Source organism: Peromyscus eremicus, chromosome 2 (assembly GCF_949786415.1).
Source record: "Peromyscus eremicus chromosome 2, PerEre_H2_v1, whole genome shotgun sequence".
NCBI lineage: Eukaryota > Metazoa > Chordata > Mammalia > Rodentia > Cricetidae > Peromyscus > Peromyscus eremicus.
The window spans coordinates 59,428,751-59,441,002 of NC_081417.1; positions in this window are offsets into that span (position 1 = coordinate 59,428,751).

A 12,252-nucleotide genomic window follows, 5' to 3' on the forward strand; every position below is an offset into this window, starting at 1 on the left:
TCCAATTTCTCTGCTTCTGTACCAGGTCCTGAGATTACAAGCATGTACCACTATGCCTGGTCTTATCACTGTTTACAATCAGAAAAGTGGAATGAAAATTCATTGTAGTAGCTTTTGTTAATTTTTAATTGATTATATAAGTGGGGAACATTGACATTTCTTCCATATGAGATAATCTTTATAATTGTTACCACTTTCTCATTTCAGATCTTATATTGTATCTCCTAATAACATATTAGCTATTAAATAATTAATACATTAAATATTTATTGAATATATATAACAGTTCATGTAAATTTTTAATTATTTAAAAGTCAATAATTATAACTTTGTATATAACTTTATCTACGTAAGTACCAAATTTGTAGTAAGGAATTACTTTTTTGCATTGTATATGTTTATTCATTTATTTTATAAGTATAGACTCAAGCTAGAGCTATCATTTCAATTGCACATACACATGTAAATAATGCATTGTGTTCTTATTATAAATCTGTCAAAATACCCTCTTCAAGCAATTTGAAATTAACATAAATTGTAAAACACACAAAGAAATAAAGAACATTATATAAAATGATCCCTTGAAAATCATTTGAGATACAAGCTCCAAAATTCACTGCAGCTATACTCAGCCACATACTTGTTTTCTAGACGTAATAAGCAATTGAACAATAAAACTCAAAATGCACAAAGAGCACCTTAATATAACCACCAAATTAAAAAGTTTTATCTTTTTTTTTAGTTCTAAGACATTATTATTTTTCTTTATTAAGAAATTTTTTTTTATTAATTTTACATACCAATCACAGATCTGCCTGTCTTTCCTCCTCCCTCCTTCCCCTAGTCTTTCCCCCCAACCCATCCTCCATTCTCTCCTCTGAAAAGGAAAGGCTGCCCAAGGGGAGTCAGCAAAGCCTGGTACATTCAGTTGAGGCAGGTTCAAGCCCCTCTCCCTGCATCAAGGCTGTGCAAGGTATCTCACCATAGGTAATTGGCTCTGAAAAGCCAGCTCATGCACCAGGAATGGATCCTGATCCTACTGCCAGATTTATCTTTTTGAATTGGTTATAGTTACTATTTCTACAGACTGCATTTCCATGACCTATTCATCTACTGCCATTTTTGAAGTCAATAAAAAGTTACTTTTTTTTTTTCAGAAACACAGTAGTTTTGCCAATTCCCAAGTCTATAAAATCCTATAGGTGATTCTTTACAATGAATCTCTTTATCTTATTTCTTATTTATGTGTTTGTGTATATAGGCATTATATGACCTTCGCTAACAAATGTAGTGTTGATAGATATGTTGGGGCCAGTAGGGGCACAATGTGAGGAAATGTGGTTTCCAAGTAATTTTATTGACTGAGTTCGATCTTCTGAATCCATGTAGAAGTAGCAGAAGAGAACAAACAGTACGAAATTGCACACTAACTTCCTCATATGATTCATTATAGTACACATACACACACACACACACACACACACACACACACGCACACACACATTGTATGAGTGCAATAACATGTGATTTATAATTTAACCTTGTTTGTATTTTCTCTTAAATATACATGTACTAAACCCAAACCCAAGCATGTTTGCTGAACTCAATTTTCAAGAATGTTTATGTTCATATCAATTTTCCACCATGTACATAGTTAGTAGGTCTACTTCCGGGATTGCCCAGATTCTGGAATCTTGGAAGTAAATGCAATTAAAAAGAGCCCTTATCACTTTTAAATATTTTTTAAAAGGCAAATCTATCATCACATTATTATAAACTATTTGTATCTGTGGTAGACAAAATGTGATAATACTGAAATTATTAAATATTTAAATATTCATCATAATGATAGTTTACTTCATGGTTCGGTAATTTGTCAAAAACTATCTTTAAAAGGGCCTCTTATTCATCATGTGATAATGAAAGTATTTCCATGGTTATGAATTGGACACTTAAACTTAAGCAACTCCCCCCTCTTCAAAATATCTCTCATAGGATATGGGAATGATGACATTGAAAGACAGTAGATTACTGAGAACTGTCCTGAGAACATGAGAATTTGTTAAGTTTTCATAGTTCTCTAAAATTACAAATAAGCTTATATATACAAACTGAGCTCTACTTTATAGGTTTTTTTTTTAATTTTTATTTTGCAATACAATTCAGTTCTACATATCAGCCACAGATTCCGTTGTTCTTCCCCGTCCCGCCCCCCTCACCTTCCCCCCAGTCCGCCCCCCATTCCAATCTCTCCAGGGCAAAGCCTTCCCCACAGACTGAGATCAACCTGGTGGACTCAGTCTAGGTAGGTTATAGGTTTTTTTTTTATATCCAAATTTAAGTTAATGAAGCAAGTCTACACAAATAGAAAAGACCCAAGATTTTTCTCTAATGAAACCAAGCAATTTTTTTGTGGGAAATATGAGAAGGCTTATCATTGTAGAAGAATTTAAGAGTAGATATTTCATCAGAAATACATAAGCGATAAGATATAAAGCAGTAAGTTGTGGTACGGTAAAGGTTAAGGTGGAGGGTGACAATTTTGAGAAGAAAATTCATTTGACAATGCAGTATAAGAGATAAAAGGGTGAAATATGTGCTGAGAAAATTGGAGTGAGTTTATCAATTTCTAGGCTGTTCATGAACTTGGAAAGAGTAATATTTCTACTGTGACAAACTGGATATTGAACATTAATGAGCGTGCCCTAAAAATCTGGGCCAACACATTAAGAATTTGCTTTTACTGAAAACAAGCAAATGCATAGAAAATTATAATGCTGGGCTTGCAGACAAGCCACACCATTATATGTGGAATGTACCTTCACAAGTGTCCTTAGATGCTAGGCCCTGCCTAAGAATTGCTGAATTGAATGAAACCTCAATGCCTTTTTCTTTTCCATTTTGTAAGCTCATCTACTAATGATAAATTGGGCATCTCCCAATGTAGCTAAAGTTTAGTTTTGTACAAAATCAATTTGTTTTCATCTCATTCACCACTTTTTACTTCCCTGATTTGCACAGCAGTGAAACCACCTGCTAGGTATTTTATCCAATTATCCAAAGGTATTATGTAGCCCTTGCCTTTATTAATATCCCACTTTGATATCAAGTAAATATGTTCTCTCATTTGACTAACTTGGAAATTGTTTTATTTATTCTTACTTGAACAGGTTTTTTTTTTTCCTGAAAGCCTGGTGCACCCTAGGCAGTGCAATTTAAGGGTAATTGTTGTTCCTGAAGGGGTAAAATTACCAGCCATTAAGATTTCAGAGATGTCTGATATAATCACCTGAAAATCTACTTCCTACTGGGTGTTATTATTGACAAAATGGATGCACTTCTTAAATATTTAGAAAAATACAAATGTAACAGTTTGGAATGATAATTATTCATTCTAAGGACAACCAGGCTCTGATTGCTACCAACACAGGCAAAATTTGCTAGGATGATGTATAGAAACATTGCCAAAACAAGGGCAAACTGTCATGTGGGATGTAGAGTAACACATAAATTACATGTTGGAAGATGATCTTTGAATGCTTGCTTTATAACTTTATAAGAAAGTTATTTAGAAGTAAAGATTCTTTTTACAAACTTAACAAAACACAGCTTCGAGTGAGTTTATCCTACTTTAACAACGGGCTGTTTTTTTCCTGACTTAAGACAAACTATTAATTCCATACATAGTTCATGATATTTAAAGTTAGATACTATGATTTTCTTTTTAAAACAGGTTTTAGAGCTGGGGAGATGTGTAAGTTGGCAAATAATCTGCCACAGATGCATGAGAACCCAAATGTATTGCCCAGGAGCACAAAGGAAGCTAGGTTTAAAGCTGGTCAAGTCAGGATAACTTGTAACCACAGTGTTTTGGAGTTACAGGCAGAGATAGGTAGATTCATGAAGAGTATTGACAAGTGACAGTAGGCAAATCAGTCAACTACAAGTTCAGTGAGAGACCTTATCTGAACGAATGAATGAATGAATGAATGAATAGTAGGTGTGAAGTGATTAAGAATAGCCACTCAATATCTGTCTCTGGTATCCACACACAAATACACATACATACATTCATGGCTACCTGTGTGCTGTATGCAAACACACATACCAAGGCTAATAAATACATGCAGCACTCAAACAACACATGCACATACATGACACCACATATAAGTGCACACATACACATGAAAGAAAAATGTTTTTATGGTATCTATTTTAGTTTATCAAAAATTTAAAAATTAAAAATAAAATTTTATATATCTTTATATATTTGAGGTATTATTTATACATACCTAACTCATCTTATATGTACAGCACTATTCTTCTTGACAGGAATACTTACTAAGTAACTAAACATTGATCTTTACTTCTTGTAGTTCTTGTGTACTTGCATACAAGCACCCCAGTCTACCATAATTTTTACTTTTGGATCCAGAAAGAGGCACATCTTCCCCAGAACTTCACAAAAACTGAATCATGTAATCATCACGTTTTTGTGTTTGCATTAGTTTTGCTCAGCCAACGAATTGTACATTTACATTACATCCCCCTTCTGTATCCTTCCTCCAACACTTCCATATCTGTTCTCTCCATTATTAATACAACTCTTTGAAGAAGACACATACCAATGAAAATGCATCTATGTTCATTGATTGGAAAAATCCATATTTTGACAATGCTTTCACCAGTGAGAGAACCCTCATCTTCTGCTGTACCTCAACCTAATGATAATGAAATTCTTCAGAGAATTAGAATATTAAATTTTCAAATTCATGTAGAAACACACACACACACACACACAAACACACACACACACACACACACACACACACACACACACACCACTGAGTTAATAAACCCTATCTTGAGCAAGAAGAATAAAGTAGGAAACATAAAAGTATGTGACCTACTGGTTTCACAATACATTATACAACTATACCAACTAAACAATGTAACTTTAGCATAAAACAGACACATAAGCCAAAATAGAATGGACTTAATAATCTAGGAGGATGCTCAAATTATCTACAGCAAACTTACTTTCTGCAAATGTACTAACATTCTGTGATAAAGAAAACTCATTTTCATAAATAATGATGAAAATAACTAGACATCCACATGCAAAATGAAACTAGGTTTCCATTTCTCATCACTTTGAAAATGAACTCCAAAGGTACTTAAATGCAAAACTAGAACCTGTGAATCTACTAGAAAAAAATAGCAGCAATGACTGCTATTTTATGTTAACGTGTGAGTTTTTCTGGATAAGAGTCTTGAAACAGAAATAAAAGTAAAAGTAGACAGAAGTGCTCATTAATTTAAGTATGTTTTGCAGTGCAAAGGGAAACATTCAACAGAGACACCTTGCAGAAAGTATTTACTAATTTTGCATGTGAGTAAGAAGGGCTATATAACTTGCAGATTAATTTAAATATGTTTTGCAGTGCAAAGGGAAACATTCAACAGAGACACCTTGCAGAAAGTATTTACTAATTTTGCATGTGAGTAAGAAGGGCTATATAACTTGCAGATTAATTTAAATATGTTTTGCAGTGCAAAGGGAAACATTCAACAGAGACACCTTGCAGAAAGTATTTACTAATTTTACATGTGAGTAAGAAGGGCTATATAACTTGCAGATTACCCAAGTAAACTCCCTACTTAAAGCATAACGCTATTACAACTGGTAATAGAATGAAATATTGATTTTTATAAAGAGAGAAATCATAAGGAGGTAAATAAGTGCATGGCAAACCTTTAGCAACCTTAATCAGTAACAAATATTTATCTAACTAGAAATGATGGTTGTTCACACTTAACAAATTCAAGCACTAAAGAGATCAAGACAGAAAGATTGCCAAATGTTCAAAGCTGGCATGGACCATATGGTGAATTCCAGGGAAGTCATTGACATAACATGATCCTGGCAAAGATGGAGGGGAAGATAGGAGAGAGGAGAGGCAGGGAGTGAGGAAGGGAGGGGAGAACAGGAGAGAAATGAAGGGAGAGGAGGGAGGAAGAAAGGGTATACTCCCGTAAGAATAGCTATTATCAAAACAACAGAAGATGGAAAATTGTAGTGAAGATGTGGAAAATAAGGAACACTTCATATAATAATAAAAAAAAGAAACACCATGCAACCTAGTGATGTCAGAAATGTGTTAATATCAAAAGGAAATACAGGTATCTTGTTGAACAGGCATCTCTTTTCTCAGTGTCATCACAGCATTATTTACAGTGGCCAAGGAATGTGACAAAGTTAGTATTCATCAGCTGAGGGTGCATAAGGAAAGTCCAGGGCATATGCATGAAGGACACTACCTAGCCATAAGAACGACGATGTCATTTCTGCCTTCTGGAGATTCTTTTATTAAGGAAAATAAGTCAGGCACAGAAAGACATGAACCATGTAACCTTTTTAATATTTTCTTTATTTTTTATTTAAAGCAGTTTTAAATTTAAATACATTTAGATCATATTCTTCCCTTCACCAAAGATCTTATAAATCCTCTCTCCTCCCTACCCACCATACTTTAAGTTCTTCCTCATAAAACAAACAAAAATCCAATATAACATTCCTAGAATATCCAATATAAAATTCCTAGAAAGCAAAATACATCACCCAAAAATAAAATAAAATACATAAAACCCTCAAAAAACTGTAACCAAATGTAAGCAACACACAAATGATAAATAAACACAAACAACTCCCCCCCAGAAAAAAATTAAAAAAAAAAACTATGGAGTTGATAAACTATTGCTAAAAAAGAGATCTACCCTGGATTATTATATTATGGTAGATTATTGTATATACTAGTAAACAAATTTAATAAAATAGCAGCCTTAGATTATTTGCACTGTTATGGATTCTTATATATTGATACAAATGTAAACTATTTTTATATTCCTGTTTAAGATAATTTATATATTAATTCAAATACAGAACTATGTTATAAAGTACATATATTTCTACTCTTATTTGAAATATTTGTATATTGGTACAAATGTAAATTTATTTCTGTCATACTGTATGTACGTTCTACTTCTGTTTAGGATATTCTGTATATTGATATATATTTAAAATTATTGTCATATTGCATATTGCACTATATATTCCTACCTCTGTTATAAATATGTTGTGTATTGTCACAATTTTGAAGTCATCATCCTTTACCGTACATTTGCTTATAGACTGTTTACCTTGTTTACATGAAGCCTTAGTCCTTAGATTATTTAGGTAGATAAGACTTATAGATTTATAGTCACCTATGCTTGTCATCTCTATAGTTATGTTAGTTAGCTTATCCAGATTTACAGATACATAAGTCAGATGGGCAGGTAATCTTCAAACACTTCATAAACCTAGAGAATATGGCCTTTAAATAACTTAGAATTCTGTTAACATGAGACACAATTGCTCCTGGCAGCACCAATTTGATCCCAAGAGAAAGTTGGGCTTCTAAGACATTTCCATTTGGAAGTTGTCTTCTTGGCACAAAGTGGCCTATTGGGCAAAGAACTACCCTTTCCTCAACTGCTGACAATATGAGTGCTGTCCTTCTGGACAAGTGGGACACAAGGAAAAGTGACTTCTGAACTCTGCCAAGACAGGGTAAGATAGTCTTTTAGAAATCCTGCTTCTGAAAATAGTCTGTCAGATACTCTAGGCCTGTAGCCAATTTGAATGCACCAACAATGCAGAGAAACATTAGGTGACTATCCAGGCTGCCAGCTGTCTCTGTCTACTCTTGCAAGATTCCCGAAAATTGCTTGCATCTGTCTTCCATTTCTTAGGTACCATTATATTCCTTCTCAGGTCTTTGATGAGATTGAAGACTTGCAGTTATAGTTACAACTTAGTATATGTATAATATCTTAGATAGAACACATTAAGAATCAGATTCAGGTTCTTTGGGAGAGGAAACTTTCAGAATGATCTTTGTAACACGCCATTTACCTATGCTCTAGACTTCTCTGGATTTTAGTATGTGTTTCTTGCTTGATATTGTTTACATTGGTTGTAGTTCCATCTTATCTCGGTCATTATTCCTCATTACTCCTTGACAATATTTGATAACCATTCCTTGGTATATAGTCTTGTATTAGATTAGAACCTTCTTATTTAGACAAAAGGGGGAGATGTAGTGGGTAGCAGCTCCAGCTTTGATCTGGAAGTTTCAACCCCTATTGAGGCTTCGGTAACTGTCACACCCACAAGGCTGGGCCAAGAGAGGACCCTGAAGACCCGAGATCCGGATGTGCCGGCTCTCTTGGTTCCTGGACCCTGGACGCTGGAGGTAGACCGAGCAGAGTTCATCTTTCCCAGACCCTGTTACCTATTTGTGAGTTTATTTATTTGTGAGTTACCCCACAAAATAAACCTCCCTTTTAACTATGTGGAGTGGCCTTAATAATTCCACCAATAGAATTAAATATTTTTCAGATCTTATGTGACAAGATTGTACTACATAGGCCATGCTGACCTTGAAATAAATGATCTAGTCACTTCTCCATATGTGAATAGCTAGAAATGAATTGTGGTGGTTTGAAAAAAAAATGGCCCCTATAGGCTCACAGGCAATGACACTATTAGGAGATGTGGCCTTGCTGGAGTAGGTGTGGCTACATTACAGGAAGTGCATCACTAGGGGACTTTGAGTTCTCATAAGCTCAAGCAAGGCCTAGTGTGTCACATCCTCCAACAAACCACCACAATTTAATCTGCTGTTTCTACATTAACCCACATGCCTATAAGAAACACATCTCTAATAATTTACATGGTTTTGGAATTATCTGTTATCTTCTTGTAATTGATTATTTACATGATGAAGAAAGGAAACACTCTGAATATTTTCAACACTCATATAATTATTGAATACTATTTTGCAATATAAAATAAGATGAATTCAATGAGAAACCCATAGGTACGTAAAATAATATTCTTATGGTTGTATTTTTGGTATTACTTATAAAAGTTAGTTTATAAAAGCAAATGCCATCAGGTAAGTTGATATTATTATTATTATTATTATTATTATTATTATTATTATTATTATTTGAGACAAGGTTTCTCTGTGTAGCTTTGTGCTTTTCCTGGAATTCACTTGGTAGCCCAGGCTAGCCTCGAACTCACAGAGATCCACCTAGCTTTGCCTCCCAAGTCCGGGATTAAAGGCATGTGCCACCACCGCCCGGTGATATTATTGTATAATCTTCTGCATTCCAATTAATCTTCTGCCCTCTTTGGCATTTCTACATATCAATATATAAATGTACAATAATATTTAAAGAAGTTATGAATCTGAAAAATAGCCCATGGACATAGGAGGCATTGGAAGGAGGAACAGAAGAGGTTCACATTAATAAATACAACACTTGTGTATAAAATTCTCCTAGATAAATAAAAATATTTTAATTTGAATTAAGGGAAGAAGCACAGTTTTTAGATTAGTCTTGTGCCCGTAGTATTTAAAGATTTGTAAATCTATTTGGTTTTAACCTATCAAGCTTTTGTAGAAGTTAACATGATATGCATAAAATATGTAATGATTTTGAAAGCGTAATTTCATCCCTTCTTTCCACCATCTTCTGTAAAACCTTCATTTTGTGTCTATAAATATTATAAGGTACATAATGACTCATTTTGCCTGCTGAATTTTTTAAAGTTATTTTAAATTTGAGAATAGAATCTATTATGTTTACTAATATGCCTTCCATTAGTGCTGCTGAGAATGTTCATAAACCCAAACATTTTTTATATTTTTTGGTTAAATTTGTTCTTTGAAAATTTTACAGAACTATAAACTTCTTTGCTTTACCATGATTTTTTATCTTGTTTTCTTTTTCTTAAAAAAATCCATTAACAATTTTTATAACGCAGTTTCATTCAGGAGAAATATCACTTTTCTTTCTTAATATAAAAATTGTCTTTTGAAGATTTTGACTGGATGTTTTCCCTATATGTTAAACCCCAAATTATTAAATAGTTGCAATAATGATCCATCAAACCATGATTTCATTTTTTTTTAATTTTACATAATTTTGTGACTCAGTGGCATATCACTGACTCTATAAAGTACACTCCAGGACGGACTGCACACAAAATGCAATATTAAATATGTTCCTGTCTTATTGTTTGTCATTTTAATTTTTGTTTTATGGGCTAATTTTAAAGGGCAGAATGAGAGACAAGTGGGGGGAGAAGACAGAGAGGCAGGGAGAAAGTGAGAGAGCATAAATTTGTGTGGGTAGGAGGGAAGGAGAATCTGGGAGGTTTTGGAGAATTGAAAACATTATCAAGTTATTATGCTGTGGGATGTTCTGTATGGCAAATGTGTTGCTGATTAGTCAATAAATAAAACACTGATTGGCCATTGGCTAGGCAGGAAGTGTAGGCGGGACAAGGAGGAGAATAAAGCTGGGAAGTGAGTCAGAGAGACACTGCCAGCCGCCATCAGGACAAGGAAGATGTAAAGTACCGGTAAGCCACAAGCCACGTGGCAAGGTATAGATTTATAGAAATGGATTAATTTAAGCTGTAAGAACAGTTAGCAAGTAGCCTGCCACGGCCATATAGTTTGTAACCAATATAAGTCTCTGCGTTTACTTGGTTGGGTCTGAGTGGCTGTGGGACTGGCGGGTGTCAGAGATTTGTCCTGACTGTGGGCCAGTCAGGAAAACTCTAGCTACATATTATATTATTTGAAAAATTATATAAAAAATACAAAATGTGATTTATATGTTTCTAATTTGTTTTTGCAGCTGTATGCACTTCCCTGAGTTTGCATTTTATGTGTGCTGATTCTCAAACTATATTGTATCTCTCTGCCTCCTCAGGCCACCTCATACAATTGGCTAGAACTTACAGGACACTTACAAGATTTTACATAAAATCTTTCCAATATACAATGTCTCACAGTCTCCATAATTGTTGGAGCACAATCTTTGTCAATATTTATTTAACAATTTTCCCCAGAATGAGTGGCAGAAAACAGGGATTGATGACTATGTTTAGCCATTAACATGTTATAACCATGCATACTGTGATGATATTAAGCTAATAATGTGGTATTACTATACATGAGATTGGAAAGAGATGTATGCTCATTTACACTGTGTGCGTCTGTGTGTGTGCACTGACATGACTTTGTGTGTATGCTCAAAGGGCAGAGGTCAAAGGTCAATGTCTTCCCATATCACTCTCCACCTTATGATTTGAGTCATGTTTTCCCCATTTCCTAAAGCTCACAGGTTGATCAGAGTGATCGACCAGTGAGTATCAATGTTTCTCCGCCATTCTAGCACTGACATTCCTGGTGTAATTGCCATGACCTGCTTTTGATATAACTGGAGATACTTGTTCTTGTCCACATGCACACAAATTAAGCATTTCCCCCAGGAAACTTCCAAGTCCTCGGTCAGCTTTCGAGAGCAAGAATTGATTGCATCACACCTTTATTCTCTCTCTCCACACACCCACACATGTGTATGCATGCATGTGTACACGGGTGTGTGTGTGTATATATGTATGTATGTATGTATGTATGTATGTATGTATATTATGTCATTGTAACAAACTACATAAATTGCAAAAAAATGTACTTCTTTATCTATAATTTTTTGCATTTTAAAGAATCAAATCACTTGAATAAACCCTATAATTGCTAGTGAAAAACAGTTGAGACAGTAAATACTTATTTATGAAATGCTGTATCAGGATGACAAATGCAGTACTAAAGACCTCTTCAGTCTTGTCCCTTGTGTAGTAACTGAGTAGAAAGAGACTAGGCCTTTCAAATCATCACTGCAGCAAACACCGTGAACTTCACTTTAATAGTTCTGTTATGACATGGATCAAATTTAATGAGTAAACTGTACCATGAAGTAGCAGGAAATTCTGCTGGTAATTTTATTGATAAATAGATGAGCATTCTTGTCACAAATGTGGTGAATTTTTTTTAGCCTCAATCACTCATTTACTTAAGCTTATTAAATGTGAGCAACTGTAGAGGAGAAATTTTAAAGAATTTGAAAACATACTGCAAATGCCTATTATAGTACATACCTGGAGTGTCAAAATATTATAGTGGAAAAAATGTTTCAGTTTGATTTCACAATTTGTATCAATATATAAAAAGTTATGAAAGGATTCTTAGCCACTGTCAATAAAAATAAATAAGAACAGTTTATATGTAAAATTTATTTATTTGCTTCAATTTTAGGTTTTGAAAAAGAAAGCATGTTGTATACAAT